Raw genomic sequence first — 26,371 nt, forward strand, 5'->3', positions numbered from 1 at the left:
AAATCATAGTATTTTGAGATAGATTTAAGGTCTAGGGAATTATTCTGATGGCTTCCATTTGCTACAGGGAAATTTATCTGGAGGACAAGAAGCTGTTCAAAAAAGCTGAGAGCTTTCTCAAAAGACCTGAGCTATTCAGGTTGTCTCAATATTTTTTTCCTATGTCCTAAGTCCAGTGCAAATAAAATTGCAGCCTATTAGGGCCAGCCCGGTGGCTCAGGCGGTTAGAGCTCCATGCTCCTAACTCCGAAGGCTGCCGGCTCGATTCCCACATGGGCCAGTGGGCTCTCAACCACAAGGTTGTCAGTTCGATTCCTCAAGTCCCACAAGGGATGGTGGGCTCCGCCCCCTGCAACTAAGATTGAACAGGGTACCTTGAGCTCAGCTGCCACTGAGCTCCTGGATGGCTCAGTTGGTTGGAGCATGGGCTCTCAACCACAAGGTTGCCAGTTCAATTCCTCGAGACCCGCAAGGGATGGTGGGCAGCGCCCCCTGTAACTAGCAACGGCAACTGGACCTGGAGCTGAGCTGCGCCCTCCACAACTAAGACTGAAAGGACAACAACTTGACTTGGGAAAAAGTCCTGGAAGTACACTCTGTTCCCCAATAAAGTCCTGTTCCCCTTTCCCAATAAAAAATCTTTAAAAAAACTTTTTAAAAAAATTGCAGCCTATTAAATATTTAGTATTTAATATAGCCAATGAATTCATTTTAGGTCTAATTTGTGATACTGCAGTATGATAGTGCATGTATATATAAAATATTGTTTAATGAATGTGCATGGTGATTTGTGAGAATTTTAAAGAGCTTAGATCACAATTTTGAGTAATTTACATTATGGCAGAATTTTCTAGTGTTATATCTTGCCTTTATAGCATATTGCTGAGTCTATATGGTCTAGTTAACACCAAGATCTTGGTAAAAAACACAGCCTTCAAGGATAACTGTCGACATCAGATGATCTACTTTTTGACCTGCATTGTGGCAAAGAGCAGCCTGTGTATTTTACTACTTCCTCCATCCAAACCACAAATATCACCAGCACCCAACCTATCACTGCGCCCCCAACCTAATTCAGTACTTAAGAAATAACGGTTGGAGAAATGTGATTAACTTAATGAAGCTAAGTTATTTGTACATTTGCTGAGATATTACTGTGAATTGCCACTAATAATAAATACCTGTGCCAAAATGCAAGCCATAGGGGTTATAGTGGTGAAACTGCAAGAGGGTTCAAATCCCACTTCCACCACTAATGAACAGTATGGCTCCGTAATGAATGAATTAACCTCTGTAAGCCTCAATTTCTACATCTACAAAACCTAAACATTCAAAACAGTGGCTATTTCATTCAATTTGATTAGATATTTTGATAAGTGGTAAGTGTCTGCTTTATAATAAATGCTCAGCAGACAGTAGATAGTCTATGCTAGAATACAAACAATTCATTTTCACCTTATAATTCTACTCCTATTTCCCTTCCCCCTTTAAAAAAATCTACATTTTTATTTTCATTCTTTTATTTTCATTCAGTAGGATACAATATATCCTACTGTATTATTTGTGTTCATAAAACCTCCTCCAATCCTCAATAGAGATTTAGTATTCAGAAAAAGCCACAACAGGGGGTGGCCGGTTAGTTCAGTTGCTTAGAGCGCGATGCTCATAACACCAGGGTTGCTGGTTGGATCCCCAGTTCGATCCCCGTGTGGGCCACTGTGAGCTGCGCCCTCTACAACTAGATTGAAACAACTACTTGACTTCGACCTGATAGGTCCTGGAAAAACACACTTAAAATAAATAAAAGTTTGAAAAAAGAAAAGAAAAACCCAGAAACAATAAATGAATAATATTTTTCCATTTCTTCCTTCAAAGAAAAAAATTTCTAAAACGAGTACTGATCTTGTGAAAAGAATATGCAGTGAAAGATCATTTGGCACTTCCTAATGTAAATACAGAGTAGTGTTCTCAGGAGGTGGCCAGGAAGGTTGTGTGAGGACTCTAATGAAACCTATCCAGGCACCTTTTGCCTTCAAACCTCTTTTCCCAGCCAAGACAAAAAACACTGGTTAAACATTTCCACTCTAACTGACTCATTTGGCAGAAAAAGAAGTCCAGAAGCCAAGAGGAATTAAAAAAAAAAAAAAAACTGGTGGGGAAAAGGCACAGGAAGGAGGTGGAGGTAGGAGAAGCACATTCTATCCCATCAAGTTATTAAAAAAAAAAAAAAAAAATCCTTGAAGATTACAAAGGGGGATGTATTGACCTTCACAGGTAAAGTCAGGACCCTAGAAAGGTAACACTTCTTAAAGTACGCTTTCCACCAAAGAGTGTTAACAACCAAAGTGGTATTTTATAGGATTACTGTGCTATAATTCAGTTATCTACAAGATAATAACCAAAAAAATACATGTCAACCTACACAGGAAAGCCAAGGGTAAAACCTCCAAAACATTCATGTTCACATATACTAGTAACAGACCCAAAGCTGTACTTTAATTAGACTACTGTGAAAAATCATCAGTGTATGGTTACACAAGTGTATACACATGCCCAAACTCATCAAATTGTATACATTAATTATGTGCAGTTTTTTATCTACCACTTATATTTCAATCAAGCTAAGGAAAAAAAGAAAAATGATTAGAGTAATTATTTGATAATTTAATTATATGAAACAACTGGCATATTTTAATCTTTTTCTAAGCATCTTACAATCTTTAGCTGATTTGTTCCATAATAATTGCTAAAGGTAAACTCATTATTTCTTATAACTCCCAACATTTTTGTACATGTCCAGTGAAAATATTTAATCAGCATATTCCATACACCTTTAGATTGTTCATCTTTCTTGTTTTGACAATTCTGAAATACAATGCACAGAATACATAAACAGGACAAGAGACAGCAAACTGTTCCAGCTCTCTAAATCTTTATTAATCACCAAATTATCTCTCCAATACACTGTCTTTAACACTTTTATAGGAAGATAAATAATGGAATGAGGTTCAAGTATTTAGAAAGTTCATGTCAAAGAAAAATATAAAGGCAGGTTTACATACCAGTTAGTTAGCCAAAAAATGATCATTCAGCACAAACTAAATACAAGGCACTCTGCTAAAAACACAGGGTGAGAAACAAATAAGGCACGGTTTGTGCTTCGGACTCACCATACATTGAAAGCAAAATTCAGGTAGGTAACTAAAAAGAATTGTGTGTCCATAAATTTCATGATGGACAACCAATTATGATAACACAGCAAAATTTTTCCTAATTATTGCTGGGTTTAACTTTTTTTCATCTGTAAAGTGAGGGAGTTGTCTTAGGTCCCTTAGGTCTCTTACAAATAAAACATTTTGTGGTAATATGTTTATAAAACATTTATTTCATTATTTTTTCGCCGAGAGCTAGAAAATTGTTGCCTTTAATATGTTAGGCACTTGTGCCAGAGAATGCAAAGGCTTTTGAACCAATGCTTTGCTTTAGCAGGACAGAGATCTGCTCACTAAGTAGCAACTGAGGAAGCAGAAAACCATTAGCTAAAAAAAAACACACCAGTTTTAATCTGATTTCTCCTGCTGCACCGGTCATTCCTAGAATTTGTGTAATTGACATTAACATCCTTTTCTCAGATTATTACTTTGTTTGACTAATAGCAAACTATTTGATTAAAAGTTTTTTAATCTGCCACCATCACACTCCAATTTTCATAAAATAATCAGGTGTGAAATCTAAGCTAAAGAAAGCGAAAACTAAATACTAAAACATAACACGTGTTAGTTACAGCTGCCCTGGGCAAAATGAAGTTTCACTTCTACTGTTCCCTCTTCCCTGACTTTTTGCCTCACATTTGTGTGATATGCATGCATGTGAGAGTTGTGAAGATTAATAAGCCTTCAGTAAACAATAGGTCTTCTACCATTACTACGATTATCATTATTTATGCATTTTCTTTCTGCCATACCTTACTCTCAAAGGTAGGTCCTACACACAAAGCTTCCCAGAGTATAATATGTGTAATACTGAGTACTTGAGAAGATTTGGGGATGCATACAGGAAGAAAATATATTTAATTTAGTCATATGCTTATATTAAAGTATATTAGAAAATTCTGTGACTGACACATCAACCTAGTGACTTAGCAGATATTATTAAATAAATTTAACTAAGTTAAAAATAGTGTATTTACAGAAGCACAAGAGTAAAGATGGTATGTGAATATAGCGAAAATTATGAAAATGGAACATAAACAACTGAAATCTGGGAAACAAAGCAAAAACAACTGCTTTCACTATCTCAGGAGTGGGGAAGAAATGTCACATTTTGAAAGGGGCAAATTTATTACTTACTAGATATAAATTCCTTCAGGGAAAAAATCAGTCTTCATCTAGGTCAGTATATTAATATGTGGTCAACAACTGAATGCTACACAGATTCAAAGAGAATTGAAACTGTGTGTGTGTGTGTGTGTGTGTGTGTGTGTGTGTGTGTGTGTGTGTGGTCTTCAATCAGAACATTCCCCTTATTCAGATAATATTTGCTCTGTATGGGAAAGCTTTAAACTGTAATTCATACCGAATTTTATTCAACACCAGTAATTTCTTACTATAGAGAAAAACCTGAGTTTGAGATCATCTTTACCAGTATTTGAAATGCATGGATTACAAAAAAACAAACAAAAAACCTCTCAAATTACTAATGTATGTGGGGAAACTTTTAGCCAATCACCCTTCACAATACTGGAAAAGTCCAAGCACATAGTAGTATTCAATATGGTTTTGTTAAATAATCGATGTTGATATTATACTCACAAATAACCTAAAGCTTCATAATCATATATAGACCCTGACAGCACCTTATAATTTGGCAGGGGAGACGGAAAAGCTAAAAATTAAACAGATTGAATTACAATTCTTGTATAAACAGTGTTATAATAGTATTACAACGGCAGCCCATTAGTAAGAATATCACAAAACTCTGTTGCAAATGTTTGAAGCATGTATACATTTCATAAGCAAGGCAAAACCTTCCCAATCATATATATTATGGATTTAATTACTTAGGAGATTTTAAGCATAGTTATTGTGATATGATTGACATGGTTGTTTGAGAAGTTCAATGATATGTTTTGCTTTCTTTAACATGATAAGGCCAACGTTACGATTAAGGTCAAATTTTTTTATCTTAATACTGGGTCTGATTACTTGTGAGACAACATCTTGAAGTCAGTGCAGCTTGAGCCCCTCGAAAGTGGGTGCTCCCCCCCGCCCCCCCAGCGCAGCGCCGCAGTAGTTTCCGTTGGGCAAGGTGGAGTTGAGCACGCCAGGGAGGGCAGGGTTTACTCTCCACTGACAGTGAAACAGAAGAACCAGTGTTCACGCATTCGTTCATTTTATGTGTTGAAATCAGTAAGTACATTTCTATGTCATACCTTTTCAAACAATAGTTGTACACTTTCTGCATTTTTTTCACTTTCTGCATTTTAAAGACAGAAAGAATAAAGATTTGAATTACTGAGCTCTGTGGATTGTAACATTTTTCACTGAGTATTATAATTATTCATTTACAGGTCCTCGAAGGCAGAGAATGTCTGGTTCACTATTCTACATCCAGAGCCTGGGTCGGTGCCTGACACATTATAGGTGTTCGGTAAATATTTGTTGAATGAATAAATGAAGGAATTATAAATGTATAAATTAATGCTTCAGTCCCTAAAGAGTTGTCAGAAGAAGGCGTTTGAGAGAGGAAATAGGAAAGACAACTTCTGAGGCCCAAAGTCAGGCCATTTATTCATGTTTTCTTCTACCTACCAGGTGAAGCAATGAGAGCCAAGCAGTGATCTCACCTGTAGAACTTGTTGGGCTAGTCCAGTCAGCAAGTAAGGTGAGGCCTAGCACTCATGCCAAGCACAGCAAACTTGGCTAATAGATTCCCAGAAGTACAGTGTAACTGCTCTCTCCATCCAAATCTGTTCTTGTAAACTAGATCTTATTATCCACTGTGGAATTTGACCAGTTACACTGAGATTATGGGATGTTGAGAAATTTGCACTTTAACCACACAAGGATCTGGGCCACTCCCTACTGTTTTGGGGTGATTTTTAAACTTATTTTTTTTCAAAGAAAGTTCTTTGGAGTCTATGAGTTTTCTTTTCATCTAGAGTTGAATGTAACTTAAATTGATTCAATGTAAGTTAAATTGATTCAATTTTTGAATGTAAACTGTCTGCAAATGTCTTTATTAAAATAATTAAAATTATTGAATAACTGTATCTGCAATCTAAATACAATACTGCACCCTTTATCAATCATCAAACAAAATTATGTTAGGTGCAGAGAAAAATACAAAATAAATAAGATACAGTCTCCAGTGCTGCCTTTTCAGTCAGATTTCCACTGAAGTAATTCAAAGCCTTAAAAAATGTTCTCCTTTATCCCTCAGCAAGAGATGCAGAAAGGTTAAGCTATTTTTCAAACTAACAATAAAAAGTAACCATGCACATTATCACTTGTCCAGGCAGTAGAACTAAACAAATTTTAATGTTCCTTTTTAAGCAAATTTTTGTGGTAAACAAAAATTGTCTCAGGGTTTTGCGTGTGTGATATTCTCAAAGCTTTCTGGATATACAGCTGGGTAAAGTCCTCTCCATAAATAAAGTGGAAGTTGATCAGAGTTTTCCTCACTTTGTAAAATGGTTCACAGTAGGATCCCAACAGCTAGACAATTTCCGTAGTGCATTACACTTTTGTTCACCTTACACACAACTCCTCACAAAGCTATTGAAGAGGTTTAGGTACACTTGTAACATTTGTTCTCCTCACAACCTCAGAACTGACTCGTTGCCTTTAATTTTCTCTTTTCCTTTCTTCCCCATACATACATCCCTCTTCTCTTTTCCATCAATGGACACCACTTTGCAACATGCCTTCTCCTTGTCTCCATTTTGTCTCTGATACCGTCACCCTCTCTGGTACATTTGTTTACTGTTTTCGTGGGAACTTCTGCCTTGGCATAGAGTTATTTCGTGAAGTAGGGGGAGTGGTATGAAACCACAGGCATGACTAAGAAAAGTTAGAGAAAGCAAAACTGATCTATTGGCTGTGAGAAATGAGAAAGAATGCCAGGTTGAAATCAGAAAACCTAGGGATTGGCTCTGGCACCAAAGTTTACCTTGTGGCATTAAAATTCAGGGAACCTCTTGAGCATGTCAGTTTCCTCATCTACATAATTGGCATGCTAATACTAGCCCTGTCCACACAGCAGGTATGACAATAAAATCGAATTAGCCTGCAGGAGAGTTCTATGTTGCATTAATTTGAAAATTGTGTATCTCTGTATCACAGGAGATGAGGTTGTTGATGATGTTTGTCACCCAGCTGCAGAGGCACTCATGCACACCACTGTCCCCAGCCTTCTCTTTACTCTTGCCTCCCAGGGATATTTAGGATTTCATTCCTCAGGGTACAAGGAATCCACACATATGAACAATCCGAACATCTTTATACTCTGCCTAGTTTTTTGGCTTCATTAAAGCTTCTCCCAGCCTGCTTTGTTGACAGTCTGATGCTAGCCATGATCTCCTTTTCAACCCACAAGAATTACCCACATCCCCAGCTGCAGTCTAGTTGTTCATGAGCATCTAGATCGAACTAGAATTGAGTGGGGTGATGTCTCTCTGGAGTCAGATTGGCTGGGGTTCAAACACTGGCATTAAAAGGAAATAGCTGGACACCTCGAACTTGTTGTTTAATTTCTCTGAAGCTCCATTTTCTAATTTATATAGAGAAGGCCTAATATCTACACTCTAAAGGGATGGGATATATAAAAATCAATGAAGCTTTATTATAGCCCAAGAGCTAAATGTAACATATAACCCAAATACAGTTATTTAGAATTGTCCAAATATTTAAGTTATAACCTCTTAAAAATAAAGGATTTTAAATTTAGTTAGTAAATAACCGAATGAATGAATGAATGAATGAATTCTACTGAAGTAAGCTTAGAGAAAATATTGAATTTCACATCTCTCCTCTAGGTGGCGAACTGATACCTCCTACAGTGTATTCCATTTCCTGTCTCCTCTAAGATTGATAATGAAAATTATACTAAAACAAAAAAATCCATAATTTTATGTCTGTCATAGGGTAGAAGTAAACAACTATTAAGGTGTTGTCTCCCAAAGTCATCTCTTTATTTTTACATCTTTAAGCTTTTACCAAAAAAATATATATATTTATAGAAAATCATTAAGAAACACAATTGTGTAAGTACTATAAAGAAATAAAATTAAAATTGTGCAAGAGACTTTACAAAGCACTTGGGCAAGACTGCTTTGAGTACTTTCAATTTTCATGGCCTACTCTTAGGAAAACACTGTTTTGCCCCAAGTTTATTATTATTTTCCTAGGGTATTCATTCTTCCCCATATGGGTAAAAAAATAAAAATAATTCTCCTACCCATGATTTTTTTAAACTAAACCACAATCTATATTTTATTACAGATTCACTGTGAGAAAAACAGATAACATTGAGTAAAAGCTGAATGCATTATCATGTAAACTGGATATAGAAGAACAATCAAATACAATAAATCAATCCAAATACCTCGCTTTAACTTTCCTTCAAACCAGGATATGCATTCCCTGAATTATTTAAATAATGCCCCCCAAGCTCTATTTTCCTTTGTGATGACATAGTCTATATTTTCTTATACAGGAAATATGACTGGAAAATATCTTGGAAGGCCATGAAAGATGAAAGGGAAAAGCTAAATTTCAACCAAAGGCACACAGAACAGGAATAGCAAGAATTAATGATGCCTGTCCTGTTTCCAAAAGCAAAGGGAGGAGATGAGCAAAAAGAACAATGACATATTACAGCCCAAGAGCTAAAATTAAATGCATGTAAACAATTCTTGTTGAAACTAGAAGCCAGTGTAGATTAGGCAAACCAGGTAAAGAGTTCTTTCCTGCCAGAACATGCCAGGATTAGAGTCACCTCACATTGAGACATGGCTAGTGATAGAAGTAAAGTTAACACTGGAAAACCACAGAGGATTCTGAACTTGCGTGGCAGCTCTTAAATTCTACATTAAAATACTATATGTACCAAAAATCCATAGTTCTTCTTTATCCCCAGCAAAATGCTGAAAGCCCAGTTGTTCAGATATAGGAATCTGAATGAGAATTTCTAGCTTATGCATGATTATTTCTGTAACACACATTACTTGAGTAATTACTTCGGGCCTGGCCTTGCGGTAGAAGCCTGAAATAATACAGAGATGAATAAGGCATGGTCCCTACCCTCAGGGTGTCAAGGAAGTCAGACATGTTTGCAAATAACACTATATGAGAATAATCAAAGAAGGAGAGAAAGAAAGAAGCTAAGGCCAAATTGGTTTGTTGACATTAGGGTGTGGAAGAGTCACCCCTAAATCCTATCCCACAGCTGGGTTTGTGGTAATGCATTTGACCAGAATCCAACCATGGTATTATTTTTTATTGACTTTCAAATTAAACCTACAGTACTGGTTCTCTGATGCAGCTAAATCATAGAACTAGACCTAAGGTAGAACTAAACTTCTATAATACCTTTCTGAAAGCATTTGGGACTTGTTTTAAAAGATCATTCTCAAAGCCAGAGGAGTTATGGAAGAAAACACCATCCATTAAATTAACCTATGATTCCTAACTTTGTCATGAACAACTATAAATCTTTCTAAGTAAACTAAGAAACAAGCTAAATATTCATTAGTGGAGCAGTATAAATAAATTATAGACTATCTCACAGTTATTTTAAAAGAATGAGGTAGCTCTAGAAGTATCTCCACATGTATAGAAGTGAAAGAAAACAGCCAAGAGGAAACAATTTTTGTAGGCTATAAACTAGCCTTGTTATTTGATGCAACTCAAACACTTTCTCTAAAGGTGAAGCAGAAGCAGAAAATAAATATGTAAATAAAGTATGCAATCTGATGTACTTTTCACTTACTACTATTATGTTATAGCTCCAGAATTATAATGATTTAAAGTGAATTTTCTACAAAAATTCTTTTTGGTATTTGAATTAGTTTTTGTTACCTACCAAAAAATATTGTGTCTTGCAGTACAGTGTGTGAAGATTGTTAATATTGTTCCTAAATATTATTAGGTTGTTTTAGACCCTTTCTCTGTAGCCACTTGCGCAAGCCTTATCTTCAGGTTTAGAGCTTTCATTCTAATTAGCCCACGTACATGATAATTTCGATTCAGAAAGAAAAAAGTGAACTTTGACCCAACTTCTATTGTTAAGTGGATATCCTGCCTCCATACTAGCCCAAAGCAGATCTGTTATCATTTGCCTTTAGTCTTCATTATAAAAAAAGAGAAAGAAAAGGAAAGCAGGGTAAGGGGTTCAAGAAAAGAGAGGAAAAAAGGACTGACCATCCCTTCCAATAGTAAAAATTGAAAGTTGACTGCTATATATAGCCCTTACATTTATGAATATGTCAAAAACGCCATTATAATGATTGTTACAATTTTCCCCTTTAGTGAAAAAGTACTTTTTGAGTAAGATCATGCCCATAATGACTCAGGACCCTCAGAGGTGAACACAGCCTTCTCTCCTTCTAGGAAATTTTGTAAAAATAAAAAACCAGTCTCTCTTCTCTGAGCCAAATTCACCTCTAGAAATGAGGCAGCATGCCACAGAAAGCAAGACAGTAAAGCCTGCACAGGATGTGGGGCTCAGCCCAGAAGTTCAAGTCAGCCTTCCACAGCAGACAAGGGCAAATACACAGAGAAGCAGCCACTACCTTGGTGCCAACGGTACACTAGCACAACAGAGGCACCCACCCGCTCCTGGTGCCACAGCCCAAGCTAGACACACCCAGACTTTTCCACTAACAGGGCCCCCATAGCTGGTCTGAATTCAAGTCAATAGGAGCTTATTGCCATGGGGTTGATGAGAGCTATGTCTCATGCCAATCAACATATGCATGATTACCGAACAAGGAAAATAAAGAAGTAAAGGCAAACACATGTACCTGTACCTATATGATTCTTTTGAAAGGACTTGAAGTAGAGAAACTAGAACTAAGAAAGAATGGTATTATCTCAGTAAGTATGAAATAAGCACCAAGACCCTCTAAAGCAACTTTCTAATTTCAATAGGAGAATCAATGATGAACCTTCAAAACACAGTTTCAGCTGCCCTCAATAGCACTTATTGGTTTACTGTAAGAACATTAGTTAGACTGCAACCAACAACCATGAAACAAAACCAAAAAAACTAAGAAAAAATTAAAATAATACTATACTGCTGAGAATTATAGTTACCATCTACCCAGCACCTATCAGGTGCCAGATTGCTATATTGAGCTACACAGCTTAATCTCCATAACAGTTTTGTGAAGTAGGTTTTATTATCCCCATTTTACAGATAAAGAAACTGCATCAAATATAAATTAAATATCTTTCCAAAAAAATACCCAGCTAGAATGAAAGAAACTCTTTCCACTATACCAGGGGTCAGCAAACTACTACCCTTGTGTCAAATCTGTCTTGTTGTCTGTTTTTGTAAAGTTGTATTTGGACACAGACCTTTTCATTCATTATCTATGGCCGCCTTGGTGCTACAACAGCAGAGTTGGGTAGTTGTAGCAGAGATCATACGGCCCATAAAAATTAAACAATTTACTACCGGCTCTTTAGAGAAAAAGTTTGCCGCACAGTGGTATGCCACTAGGAATTTTTAAAGGGTTGAGTAAAATAAATACTTTCAGAGAATTATGAAATTCTAAGAAATGGAAGTTCACTACAATCAATTTCATTGTTAACAGCTACCCTAAGTCATTCTGCCTATGCACAGAGCTTTCTTCCACTCCTAAAAAAAAAAAAAAAAAAAAAAAAAATCAGTTGGGGGAAAAATATTTGTGTATTAGAAAACAAGAATCTGAATTTTATTGACTAATTCTTTCATCTCCTCCCCAGTTCTACCTCCAGCTTCTCCTCACCTCAAGTTCTTACAGGACATGTCACCAAACTAGACACCTCAGAGAGAAGGAGGGAAGAAGTGGTGCTATAGCTTCATGAAACTTCCGTTCCATTTTCAGACCCTGACTACCTGCCACAAGGGGACTCTGAAGGAAGAATATGCCAAATTTCAGGGTTTACTTAGTTTAGTCTTGTGAGATTAATGCAAGTCTCAGTGGAGGCATTTAAAGGCTAGAATAATAGAATTTTAATAAGGAAGGCACGTCAGGTAATAACGAATTGATATGATTCCATTTAAAAAAAAGAAAAGAAAACAAGAACCCAGCAAAGCTGGGTGACTTGTCCAAGGTTAAAGGGGTAGCAGAGAAAAGGCTTATTTTATCTATTCTACCACACATTCAGCACAGTCTGGTATAAGGCCACAATTTATCCTATTCACCAGCTTCCATATATTCATTAATTTCATCTCCTTTATGAAGGCCACACCTTTGATAGAAAGAGCATGTTTGGGGAATCAAGCAGACTTGGGTTCAAATCCTGCTTTTGTTACTTGCTGTCTGTGTAAACTTAGGAAAGTCAGTAAACCACTTTAAGCCTTGTTTTATAAACATATATAGTTCATATTCGTGAACTATATATGTGTACATAGTTCAGTGTAAAGAAGTATAAAGAAGATATGAGATAGCACATTCAGAGCCTAACAAAGCATCTGGCACATAGTAGGAACTTTCTCAACATATGGCAAGTGAACCGTATCATCTTAGTCCCCTCTTGGACAAAGGTCAGGAGGTGTTAACGGTGGGACCAAGCAGAATCTCACAGTTCAAGTATAGATGATAACCTGCTGGCTGCATACTGTAGAGGAAAGGAATTTTCATGTGAGAAAGCTCACTTTTAAATTTTTTTTCTTGAGATTATTATGCCAAGCGAAATCAGTCAGACAGACAAAGTCAAAAACCATATAACTTCACTCAGATGTGGGCTATTAAATTGAAAGCAACAAAGGAACAAGACAAACAAAGAAACAAAAACTCACAGATACACACAACAGTTTAGTGGTTACCAGAGGGGTAAGGAGGGAGAAGGATGGTAGGGGTATGTGGTGATGGAAGGAGAACTGATTCTGGGTGGTGAGCATGCAACGTAATATATAGATGATATATTATAGAAACCTATGTAATTTCACTTTTAAATTTCTAATCAACTCTTATACCAGTTGCATATAATTGTTATCATATGTTAGGGTTTTTTGACAGCCTTGTTTATAATTACAAGGTTTTTATTGGAGAGACAGGTTTCAGGGTGACTCTGCCATCTGACTTGCCAGCACTTGTTAAAAGTTTTTATAAGGTGACTCGTGTGTGTGTGTGTGTGTGTGTGTGTGTGTGTGTGTGTTTAGGAGTCCTATTATTAAATTTTGATTTAATATATTGAGAAATTTGTGATTCAAATTTGTCCATATGTAAACCTCCCTCCCAACCAGTGTACCCCTTCACATACCCTACCCTTACCCCATTTATCAAGGGCTAGTTTCAGATTATTTTCAAGGTTTTCTATAGATAGACTCACTTGCAATGGACCTTACCTAATTCCCCTTAGTTACTTGTGCATGTGAAAAAGAAGTAAACACAGCTCAAAAGGGAAAATCTTCCAGGTATAGTGTGGGTGGATGAAAAAACCTAGAGGAAATTAAGACAATGTCAAGCATGGATGTTATTTCCTCATGTGCAATGTTTTTAATTTTGTATAGAGAGAACCTGCAGAATAAATCATGTTCACACCAAAGTCAGCAAATAGTACTGATAGCTCAGTGTTATAAATTGCCTACAGAGACAAAGAGACAGAACATGAGTACACAGAGCCCATAAAAGAATAAAGACACTCCGGTACGTAGAGAAATGAAAACAAAATGGAATGGACAGCAATGAAACAACTCCAGGATGACTCAATAATTCCAACAGCCAAACCTTTGTTAAGTACCTCCTACAAAGGCACGTAAAGCCTAGCTGTGAACCCCGGGCAGGGCATTGCGGAAAGGTATAAGTGGTAACCTTTTACAGATGTAAGAGTTTTCTCTTGTGTTGCTATTGACTTTATGTTTCCAACTGTTCTATTAATTAAAAGTACAGACAATAGTAGAAAAAAATGAAGGGAAGGAGAGATGAAGAAACATATTAAGAAAATAATATGATAGATGGTCTGAGAATGGGGCAACCGTTGTGAAGGTGATATACAAATGACTGCATAAAACTTAAAATGCCCCACAAATGCATCAAATCTTGTTAATTAACTTATGCTTCAAGACTGGTTTAAGAAGGCAACTAGGAATATTCTTTGTTACCAGCAGAGCAAACCTGACTACATCTGGTGAAAGAGATGAAGGCTTGAAAATCCAATCCTAAACTTTTTGCCCACAAAGAATCCTTCCCCTGTTATTAATAAAACATTTGTATCATTTATTCCTTGATGCATTTTCTTTTCCTAGCAATGTGTTAATAAATTCCATTTAGTAGAGGCTTACTATATGCTAAAATATACATACACTGTTTACTCTTTTGATTAATACTTATCCTATGAGGAAGATTATAACATCTTATGAATGAGGAAACTGAAACCTAAACAGGTTGAATAACTTGGCAAAAATCACTCAGCTAGAAAGTAGCAAACCTAGAATTTAAACACAGGTCTACCTATCTCCAAAGACTGTGTTAATTCTTCTCTACCAGGAAATTTGAAAGGACCGAACTTCCACTTTCTATGCCTACACCTCATCTTTTTCTACTTCTTACACATTTACACTTTGGCATTGCAATATTTTTCTTCTGTGGAATGTGGGAAAATATATCAATACCAGGACATTCAAAACAAGATTAGAGAATGAGTCATTTTTTGCCAAATACCCAGAGAGGACATACACACTAAATAGAATAAGAGAAGCAGTTGCTTCCTGGCCCAGATTCTCTCACCCCCCACCCCCACCCCACTCTCCAAGGCAGAGGAACAAAAACATAGAAACATAAAGTTCAGACACTTCTTAGGGCTCCTCCCAGGAGGGGTGTTGGCACTCACCACTTCCCGCAATGCAATGCTCTCCCAACAAAGGACAATTCTACAAGCAAAAAAGCAGCTCATTATCTATGGGCTCCAAACACCTGGTGAGCTGTTTAACTTCAACGAAATCTCTTCTCAAGAAACGGGGTCATCTCACTTTTGTTTTTTCAGTATCACGTGTAAGTTTTGACTGCAACCAGATATTCCAGGCAGTAAGGGTAACTGAAATGTGTTTAATTCTCTTTCAAGAAGAGCTTTGAACTTTAAGTCCTTAGATTTAGAAAAACAGATTTGAAAATCTGTTTTGAGAAAACTGATTACTAAAGTTAAAGGTCCCTAACTAATGGGAATCAGAATTCAGGAGATGGCAGAGAGTGGAACGGTACCGTACAGGAAATGTTACTTTCTATACTTTCAGATTACCCACTATCCATTTTGTAACCAAAGCAAATTTTTGCTCATTTGAATTGTGGAACATTAATATCACCATACTCATAATTTACTGATTACAAGCAAAAGGTAAAATGAACTTGTAAAAATACAAGGTCAGAAGTCAATATGTGAAAATGGAAAGTTGTAAGTAAATATTTGAGAACATGTCATTAAAATATTTTCGCATAATGTACAGATTAAATTTAGAAGAGGTGTTTTCCCATTGCTCTTCTCGTCCCCCACAGCCCTGGAAGGTTACCGCGAGCAGCAGCAGGTATGTACCTCAGTGGTCCTTACCATCCTGACTACCACAAAGAGACTCGGGCAGGTTGGGTCCAACACCGATGGGAGCAGTCATCCTAGTATGGCCACCAATATTCTCCCTTTAAATCCTGGCGAGTATTCCTGCAGAACATCCAACAATCTGGATTTGTTATACTGGCTCCTCTGTAATTAGGTTCATATCAAATATTCCACGAAGAACCCAACTTAGATGAACCTCAAACTGAAAATGGTCAGGCTGTCTTATTTGGTTAAGGTGGTAACTGCCAGGAAGCTGAAAAGTTTCTCTCTTGAAAAGCAGCTTTTCCCTTGTAATTAATAAATAAATCTATGCAGTGATGTGATGAGACTATTCTGCTCTCCAAGCACAGTCTATTGGGATCCCTTGGGAGACACAATACGGTGATTTTCTAACTCTAGTATTTACTTTATATTTATCAGCTGCCACCTTCTGGAAAGAGAACCTAGCCCCCTTCTATGGATAACTTTTTTTTTAATTCAGGGTGGTTTAAACTGTATCATTATTCTTTTTGATGCTCAAATTGTCCCAAATTAAGCCAGTTAGAGAAAAATTATTTTGAAAATATGGCAATGTTAAAATTGTATTATTCCATAATCAAACAATCCGTAAGAGATTTATAGGTATATGGTGATATTGTCATTTATTTTTATCATTGTTATTATTATTACTTAGTGATTTACTTGTATCATGCCAAGGAAAGGAGTTAGATATTTTTAATCAACTCAAGTCTATCATGGGATAATTTTCTGAAATGATATTACATGTCTTGTTCTTTTGTTGTTTTTGGTTTATATACCACATATCAGTGAAATCATATGGTTCTCTGCTTTTTCTGTCTGACTTATTTCGCTTAGCATTATACTCTCAAGATCCATCCATGTTGTCAAAAATGTTCCTATATCATCTTTTCTTACTGCCGAATAGTATTCCATTGTGTATATATACCACAACTTCTTTATCCATTCATCTATCAGAGGACATTTTGGTTGTTTCCATGTCTTGGTCACCGTAAACAAAGCTGCAATGAACATTAGAGCACACGTGTCTTTTTTTTTTTTATTAAATTTATTGGGGTGACAATTATTAGTAAAATTACATAGATTTCAGGTGTACAATTCTGTATTACATCATCTATAAATCCCATTGTGTGTTCATCACCCAGAGTCAGTTCTCCTTCCATCACCATATATTTGCTCCCCCTTACCTTCATCTCCCACCCCCCACCCCCCACCCCCCTTACCCTCTGGTAACCACTAAACTATTGTCTGTGTCTATGAGTTTCTGTTTCTCATTTGTTTGTCTTGTTCTTTTGTTGTTTTTGGTTTATATACCACATATCAGTGAAATCACATGGTTCTCTGCTTTTTCTGTCTGACTTATTTCGCTCAGCATTACACTCTCAAGATCCATCCATGTTGTCACAAATGTTCCTATATCATCTTTTCTTACCGCTGAATAGTATTCCATTGTGTATATATACCACAACTTCTTTATCCATTCATCTATCGAAGGACATTTTGGTTGTTTCCATGTCTTCACCACCGTAAACAAAGCTGCAATGAACATTGGAGCACACGGGTCTTTATCTATAAATGTTTTCAGATTTTTGGGGTAGATACCCAGGAGAGGGATTGCTGGGTCATATGGCAATTCTATTCGTAATTTTTTGAGGGACCCCACACTGCCTTCCATAACGGCTGCACCAATCTGCATTCCCACCAACAGTGTATGAGGGTTCCTTTTTCTCCACAGCCTCTCCAACACTTGTTACTATTTGTCTTGTTGATGATAGCCATTCTGACTGGGGTGAGGTGATATCTCATTGTGGTTTTTATTTGCATTTCTCTGATGAGTAGTGATGTTGAGCATTTTTTCATATGTCTATTTGCCGTTTGTAAGTCCTCTTTGGAGAAATGTCTCTGCAGGTCCTCCGCCCATTTTTCAATTGGGTTGTTTGTTTTTTTCTTGTTGACTTGCATGAGTTCCTTGTGTATTTTGGATATTAGCCCCTTATCGGAGGCACTGTTTGCAAAAATCTTCTCCCATTCAGTTGGTTGCCTCTTTATTTTGTCGATGGTTTCTTTTGCTGTGCAGAAGCTTTTAAGTTTCATAAAGTCCCATTCATTTATTTTAGCTTTTACTTCCATTGCCTTTGGCGTCAAATTCATAAAATGCTCTTTGAACCCAAGGTCCATAAGTTTAGTACCTATGTTTTCTTCTATGCAGTTTATTGTGTCAGGTCTTATGCTTAAGTCTTTGATCCATTTTGAATTAATTTTGGTACATGGTGACAGATAGCAGTCCAGATTCACTCTTTTACACGTGGCTATCCAATTCTCCCAGCACCATTTATTGAAGAGGCTGTCTTTCCTCCATTGTATGTTTTTAGCTTCTTTGTCAAAAATTATCTGTCCATATTTATGTGGTTTTATTTCTGGGTTCTCAATTCTATTCCATTGGTCTACGTGTCTGTTTTTCTGCCAATACCATGCTATTTTGATTATTGTAGCCCTGTAGTACAAGCTAAAGTCAGGAAGTGTGATACCTCCAGTAGTGTTCTTTTTTCTTAAGATTGCTTTGGCTATTTGGGGTCTTTTGTGGTTCCAAACAAATCTGATGATTTTTTGTTCTATTTCTTTAAAAAATGCCATTGGGATTTTGATGGGGGATTGCGTTAAATCTGTATATTGCTTTGGGTAATATGGCCATTTTAACTATGTTGATTCTTCCAATCCATGAGCACGGAATGTCTTTCCATTTCTGTGTGTCTTCTTCAATTTCTTTCAAAAATGTCTTGTAGTTCTCAGCATATAGGTCCTTCACAGCCTTGGTTAAGTTTATTCCTAGGTATTTTATTCTTTTTGCTGCAATTGAAAAAGGAATTATTTTTTGTATTTCTTTTTCTGAGATTTCATTGTTAGTATATAGGAAAGCAATGGACTTTTGTATGTTGATTTTGTAGCCAGCAACTTTACTGTATTCGTTGATTGTTTCTAATAGCTTTTTGGTGGAGTCTTTAGGGTTTTCTATATATAGCATCATGTCATCTGCAAAGAGTGATAATTTAACGTCTTCATTCCCATTTTAGATGCCTTTTGTTTCTTTCTCTTGCCTGATTACTCTGGCAAGGACTTCCAACACTATGTTGAAAAGCAGAGGTGATAGGGGACAGCCCTGTCATGTTCCTGAACGTAGAGAAAAGGGCTTCAGTTTTTCACTATTAATTATGAGATTAGCTGAGGGCTTGTCATATATGGCCTTTATTATGTTAAGGCATTTTCTTTCTATATCTATTTTATTAAGAGTTTTAATCATAAATGGATGTTGTATCTTGTCAAATGCTTTTTCTGCATCAATTGATATAATCATATGATTTTTGTCCTTAATTTTGTTTATGTGATGTATCACACCGATGGATTTGCGGATATTGAACCATCCTTGTGCCCCGGAGATGAACCCCACTTGGTCGTGATGAATAATCTTTTTAATGCATTGTTGTATTCGATTTGCTAGAATTTTATTTAGGATTTTTGCATCTGTATTCATCAGAGATATTGGTCTGTAGGTTTCTTTTTTTGTGCTGTCCTTACCAGGTTTTGGTATCAGGGTAATGTTGGCCTCATAAAATGAGTTAGGGAGTACTGTCTCTTCTTCAATTTTTTGGAAGAGTTTGAGCAGGATTGGTATTAGATCCTCTTTGAAGGTTTGGTAGAATTCACTAGTGAAGCCATCTGGTCCCAGACTTTTGCTTTTGGGAAGGTTTTGGATGACTGACTCAATTTCGTTACTGGTGATCAGTCTGTTTAGATTTTCCAGTTCTTCATGGTTCAGCCTTGGAAGGCTATATGTTTCTAAGAACTTGTCCATTTCTTCTAGGTTATTGAATTTGGTGGCATATAGTCCTTCATAGTATTCTTGGACGATCCTTTGTATTTCTGTGGTGTCCGTGATTAATTCCCCTTTTCCATTTCTGATTTTGTTAATTAGTGTCTTCTCTCATTTTATCTTAGTGAGTCTAGCCAAGATTTGTCAATTTTGATAATCTTTTCAAAGAACCAGCTCTTTGTCACATTAATTTTTTCTATTGTCTTTTTGTTCTCTATTTCATTTAATTCTGCTCTGATTTTTCTAATTTCCTTTCTTCTGCTGACCTTGGGTTCAGTTGTTCTTCTTTTTCTAGTTCTTTAAGGTGTAACATGAGGTTATTTATTTGGGATTTTCTCGTTTTTTGAGATAGGCCTGTAATGATACAAATTTCCCTCTTAAAACTGCTTTCGCTGCATCCCAAAAATTTTGGTAGGATGTATTTTCATTGTCATTTGTTTCTATGTATCTTTTGATCTCTCTCTAATTTCTTCTTTGACCCAGTCGTTCTTTAAAAGTATGTTGTTTAATCTCCATGTATTTGTGTTTTTTCCTGCTTTTTTTTGCAGTTGATGTCCAGTTTCAAAGCCTTATGATCAGAGAATATGCTTGTTATGATTTCAATCTTCTTAAATTTGCTGAGGCTGATGTTATGTCCCAATATATGGCCTATCCTTGAGAATGTTCCATGTACACCAGAAAAAAATGTATAGTCTGATGTTTTAGGATGAAGTGCTCTATAAATGTCAATTATGTCCATTTCATCTAATGTGTCATTTAGGGCTGCTATTTCGTTATTTATTTTCTGTTTGGATGATCTATCCATAGCTGTCAATGATGTATTTAAGTCCCCTAGTATAATTGTGTTTTGGTCAATTTCTCCCTTTAGTTCTGTTAGTAGTTGCTTGGTATATTTCGGTGCTCCCTGATTGGGGGTATAAATATTGATGACTGTTATGTCTTCTTGTTGTATAGTCCCCTTTACCATTATGAAATGTCCATCTTTGTCTCTTGTTATCTTTTTCACCCTGAAGTCTGTTTCATCTGATATCATTATGGCTACACCTGATTTTCTCTGGGTACCATTTGCTTGGAGTGTCAATTTCCACCCTTTCACTTTGAGTCTATGCTTGTCCTTGTAGCTGAGATGTGTCTCTTGGAGACAGCATATGGTTGGGTTTAGTTTTTTGATCCAATCTGCTACTCTGTGCCTTTTTATTGGTGAGTTCAGTCCATTTACATTTAGGGTGATTATTGATATGTGAGGATTTCCTGTCATTCTATCTTTAGTTTCTGGTAAGGTTGTGTCTACAAAGGTAAGCCTCTTTGCCTTTTGTTGTTGTCTATTATTTCTGTGTGGTGGTATTCTATGATGTTTCCCTCTGTTTCTTCTTTTATTTCAGTATATATTTCAGTTCTGGATTTTTTTTGAGTGGTTACCCTTAAGTTTATGTAAAAGAAAGTTTGATATTTAGAGTATTCCATTTTCTTCAGCACGCTTACTTTCTCCATTCCCATATTCCGGTTCAGGCCTTTACTCTCCCCCTTTTTATGTTTTGGTTGCCACAAATTGTCCCTGTTGATGGTGGTCGAATAGCCTCCTTTAGTATTTCTTGTAGTGCAGGTTGTGTATTAGAAAATTCCCTCAGCTTCTGTATGTCTGGAAAGGTCTTTATTCCTCCTTCATATCTAAAGGATATCTTTGCTGGATATATTATTCTTGGCTCATAATTTCTCTCTTTCAATAGTTTGAATATTTGGTTCCACTCCCTCCTGGCTTGTAGAGTTTCTGCTGAAAAATCTGGTGATAATCTAATGGGCTTTCCTTTGTAAGTTATCGTCTTCTTTTCCCTGGCTGCCTTGAGGATTCTTTCTTTGTTGTTGATTTTAGACAGCTTCAATACAATGTGCCTTGGAGAAGGCCTTTGGGATTGAGGTAATTAAGTGTTCTATTTGCTTCTTGGATTCGAGGGTCCAGTTGTATCCACAAGTTTGGGAAGTTCTCGACAATTTGTTTGAATATATTCTCTGTTCCCTTCTCTTTCTTCTCCTTCTGGTATGTCCATTATTCTTATATTGCTTTTTCTGATGGAGTCAGAAGGTTCTTGTAGAGTTCTTTCATTTCTTTTAAGTCTCAAGTCTCTTTCTTCTTCCATCTGTGTAATTTCCAGGTTTCTATCTTCGATGTCACTGATTCTTTCCTCCATCTGGTCAACTCTACTACCTAAGCTGGTTATTTCATTCTTAATTTCTTCTATTGAGTTCTTAATCTCCAGAAATTCTATTTGGTTCTTTTTTAAAATTTCAATCTCTTTCGTAAAATGCTCATGCTGTTCTTTGATTGTGTTTCTGAGTTCATTTAACTGCCTATCTGTGTTTTCTTGCATCTCGTTGAGTTTTTTCAGAACTGCAATCTTGAATTCTCTGTCATTTAAGTCACATATTTCCGTATCTTTAAGTTCCTTTTCTGGAGACTTTTCACTTTCTTTCTGAGCTGTCTTGTTGCCTTGGTTATTCATGGCAATTACTGATTTATCATTTCTCTTCCTAGACATCTGTAGGAGTGGGTTCTGCAACAGGTTGATAGGAAGAGGTCTTTCTTTTGTTTTCCAGTACTTGTTGGTAGAATGTTTTACTTTTTCTCCGACTGCAGCCTTTTTTCTCTCTCTCACACGGTAGTGCTATGTTTTCTCTGCACTATTCCAGCTTCTCACACAATGGGGGGATTCTCTGCGAGACGGGCTTCTCCTCTGTTAATAGTTTGCCTAGGTCACAGGGCGCAGTGTCCCGGTGGGTATGCGGAGAGCTTTTGAAGTTCCAAAGCTCTTCCTGCACCAGATTCAGAGCCCGTATGTTTCAGCAGTTCTGTTTACTCCTGCAGGGATCTGCCCAGATAGGTGGGGCCAGGGGCGGGGTGAGTTGTGAGAGGTGGCCCAGAGCAATGGCAGCAACCACCACCACAGCCAGTCCTGCTTCCACAGCTCCCTCCCCTTTGCCAGAACTAGTTGGGCTGTGTCTGCGGTCCACAGTTCTCAGAACAACAAATATTCTATTATTTTGATCTGACACTGCTACTGTTCCATTTCTAGCACCTGGCAGGTGAGGGCGGAGCGAGTTCTGGGAGGGTTGGGAGGGGCGGCTAGTCTCAGTGCCTAAGGCTCCGTTCTCAGCTCGGCAGTGAGGCCTTAAACCACCGTTTTCAGCCTTCTTCCCTCAGTCTTTGCTCCGAGGTCTCTGCCGTGAGCGTTGGGTTCAGCCATGTTATATGTTGCCCCCTCAGCCCTGTGGGCCACAAGCGGAGCCCTAGCAGTCCGAGTTCTTCCCTCTCCCACAGCTGCGGTAGTTTCGGGAAGCAGCGAGCTCGGAGCACTGAGCTAAGTCTGCGTCCTGCGCCTACGCGGCTCCATCTCCGCACTTTTCCCTTCCCTCCTCCCCCACTCGCGCAATTCGCCCACCTTTAGGTGCATTCAGTAGTGGGCCTCTTCGTCTTGCCTGTCTGCTGTGCAGGGAGTCCTTTGTGGAGTTATTGTTGTTCGATTAGTTTTAAATTCCAGGGGAGCTTTACAGAGGCTCACCTCACGCCACCATTTTGATGACCTCTCTTTGAAATGATATTACATGTGATTATAAAATATTTTACAAACTATACATCAAAATCAGTAACATTGTTTTATAAACATATATAATACTTCACTGTTAAATTTCAAGTGCTTATTTGAAATTAGAGTTTCCAATTTAAAACCCTAAAATTGGCTTTATGTTGATGATGTTTTTGCTAATTCTTGATTTTAATTTATTTTGAAACTTTCATTTTAACACTGCCTAGGTTTATAACCACATCAAATACAATTTAAGGCTGAGGTATCAAAATTAAAATCCAAAACTGTCATCATCATAATGATACTAATTTTGGCTTATGATAATTTTTTTAAACTTTCGTTTTAACTTTGCCTCCGTTTATAGCCATATCCAGTTTTTCAACACTCAATTGTGAGTACTCATTTAATGTGGGAATAGCAAAATTAAAAACTTAAACCCAATGTGACTTATTTTGGAACCAAGGTCTGTTTCTTGAAACTTTTTTTTAACTTCACCAGTTTCTCTGAGATGAACAATCACTTCACATTTGGTTTATGATTACTGAGAAAATTGTTTTATTATTGATTCATATAACAAAAATTACTTTAAAAGTTTTATGTGGTGCGAGTATTGATTTCTTATAAGCCAAGCTTTGTATGTCTGGTGATGTAGTATGAAACATGAAGCATATTCAATAAGGAATAACCTCTTTTCAGTGTTTTTTCTATAATGTGATTACCTTTTCAACAGAAATTGCTGCCCCTGCTAGAATGTAAAAGCCACGAGGACAGGGATCTTTTACTATTTTGTCACAGGTGTATTTTAAGGGCCTAGAGGAGTGTGCCTGGCACATAAGAGACACTCAATAAATATTTGTTGAATGGCTATTAGATGAATTGAATAATCAATGCAGACTTGTACACAGAAAAGAACAACCATGAAAAAAGCATTCCTCATTCATAAAGGATATTATTTTTAGGTGACTTTCAAATAATATTGTTTTGTTCAGTTTATTTTTTTCACTTGGTAAGAATGAATATAGAGAGAAAAATTTTAGAAAAACTTCTGGCATTGTTTCTGAATGTACGCTCTTTCCCTAGAAATAAGATCTAGCTGGACAATCAGCTCTAATGAGTCTTTTGGAGCAAAAATTAATATAAGACCCAGCATTATATTATATTACATTACATTACATTATTTTATATTACCTTATATTATATTATATAAGACCTGGTCTTATATTACAGTAAACTAAGACTGGGTCTTATATTAATTTTTTCACCAAAAGATGCATCAGAGTTGATTGTCTGGTTAGGTCTTATTTTCAGGGAAACAGCAATTCACTAATTTTTTTTCAACTGATTTATTCTAAGTTTGAATGTGAATTGTATTTACGAGTATGTCTTGGGAACTGGTCCTTACATGTAAGTAATCAAAGATAATACAAGGCCTATAATTTCAAAATGAAAAAGTATTAACAATGTAAAGAAATATGAAAAATGTCTTCAGAATTAGTAAGTAAATTTAGAGATGGAAAAGGTAGCATCAACATATATTATCAAGGTTTTTTTTTTGCTGGAAAAGTTTTGGAATTAATTCCTAGGATTAAACACTATAGTTTATACTATTTTTTCCTGAAAAATAAGCTAATCTTCTATGCTAAAATGTATGCCAGAAATGTTCATTCTTACATTTGTTAGTATAAATTAGTCTAAATTAGGAATATGCACTCCTTTCTGCACTCCATACCCATGTCTCTAACTGCCGTTGGACATCTCTGCCTACAGATATAACCATGTCTCAAGTTCAAGCTCCCTGAACCTGAACTCACGATCTTCACTTCAAACTGCATCCTCATCCAGTGTTCCCTATTTTGGTGACCGTGATCACCAGCCTCTCCAGTTGTACAACCCTTCCTAATACCTTCCTCTCCCTCATTTGCTATTGCAAGTTTATTGCTAAGTTCTGTTGAAGTTCTTCTTTAAATATATCTCAAAACATTCTATTTCTCTCCATCTTGGGTATAAACACTTTAGTCCAAACTATCAAAATCTATCCTCTGAACTACTAGCCCACCAATATCCACTCTTGCTTCTCCTCCAAACCATTCTCCAAAATGACACTAAAGTGATTTTTTTTCAATTTAACTGAAAATTTGATTACATCACTTCTCTGTTTAAAGACATCAATTTTTTTCTTAAGATAAAGATAAAATTCTTAACATACAACTCCACAACAATCCCAGCTAGCCATACGTTCCTCCTCCATTTCCTATGCTCTAACCATAATTGCTTCAGTATGCCTATGGTTCCTCCCACCTCAGAGTCTGCCACATGCAGTTCCTTCAGCCTGGAATGTTCCTCCTTGCAACTACTGCCCCATTCCTTCGGTTAGTTAACACCAACATAATCCTGTAGATCTCAACTCAAATATCCCTTGATTTCCTTGACCACCAGATTAGATCAGCTTCATCACTAAGCATTCACACAGCATCCAGGACTTTTATTTCATGGCAGTTACCATGTTTTGTAATTAATACTCTACGAAATGTTCATCACTTGTATGTAGCACACAGTATCTGATACTTAGTATACCAATTTTTTATTGGATAAGTAACTATTTTACAGTTAGATAACAATTCAATGTTTTATTTTAGCATTGGTACTAAAAATATGGATGAACTAAATGTAGATTAAGAATATCTTTTTAGGAGGATATAAACATGTTGGTATTATTTACACCACATGCATGACATATATTATCAGTAATATATGAGAGAATGGTTTCATAAGATGCAAGAAAGTTGAGAGCAACAAGAAAAAAGAGGCCACCAGGATCAAAGCTACAGAGAAGAAACTACAGGGAGATAAAGAAAGAGATTATTGGATCTAGCAACAAGAAAGTTGTTGGTTACTTTGGCAATTGGTTACCCAGATCCTGAGTGAAAGTCAGATTACAGAAAATTAAAGAGTGAATAGGAATGGAGATAACATTCCTCTTCCAAGGCCCTTAAAATCTGAATATGTACTCTATTTTGCAATTCGAAAGTTAACTATCTGACTATGTCTCTGTGGTATGATTGGATCTACACAATAGCAACAACTTAAGATTAGAAAAAAATAAATCCAGGTTCCATTCACAACGGCTCATGAAGATGGAAACTTTAATA

The 26,371-nt window shown here is 36.6% G+C and overlaps 2 long non-coding RNA genes across 8 annotated transcripts in view; one reads left to right on the plus strand and one right to left on the minus strand.

Annotated features, from left to right (window-relative positions):
* Positions 1-26,371, plus strand: part of LOC141571109 (uncharacterized) — a 76,709-nt gene that overhangs the window by 40,638 nt on the left and 9,700 nt on the right. The window contains exon 2 of the long non-coding RNA XR_012495700.1: positions 5,570-5,649. This is a non-coding gene — a long non-coding RNA (uncharacterized LOC141571109). The remainder of the gene's footprint in view (positions 1-5,569; positions 5,650-26,371) is intronic.
* LOC109436481 (uncharacterized) overlaps positions 1-26,371 on the minus strand; it is a 59,923-nt gene that overhangs the window by 9,257 nt on the left and 24,295 nt on the right. The window contains exon 6 of one of the 7 annotated variants that reach the window (XR_012495699.1): positions 15,846-15,860. The exons of the other annotated variants lie outside the window; for them this stretch is intronic. This is a non-coding gene — a long non-coding RNA (uncharacterized LOC109436481). Of the gene's footprint in view, positions 1-15,845; positions 15,861-26,371 lie in introns of those variants that run through there. 7 annotated transcript variants of the gene reach the window in all.

This window comes from Rhinolophus sinicus, linkage group LG04, assembly GCF_036562045.2.
Source record: "Rhinolophus sinicus isolate RSC01 linkage group LG04, ASM3656204v1, whole genome shotgun sequence".
Lineage (NCBI taxonomy): Eukaryota > Metazoa > Chordata > Mammalia > Chiroptera > Rhinolophidae > Rhinolophus > Rhinolophus sinicus.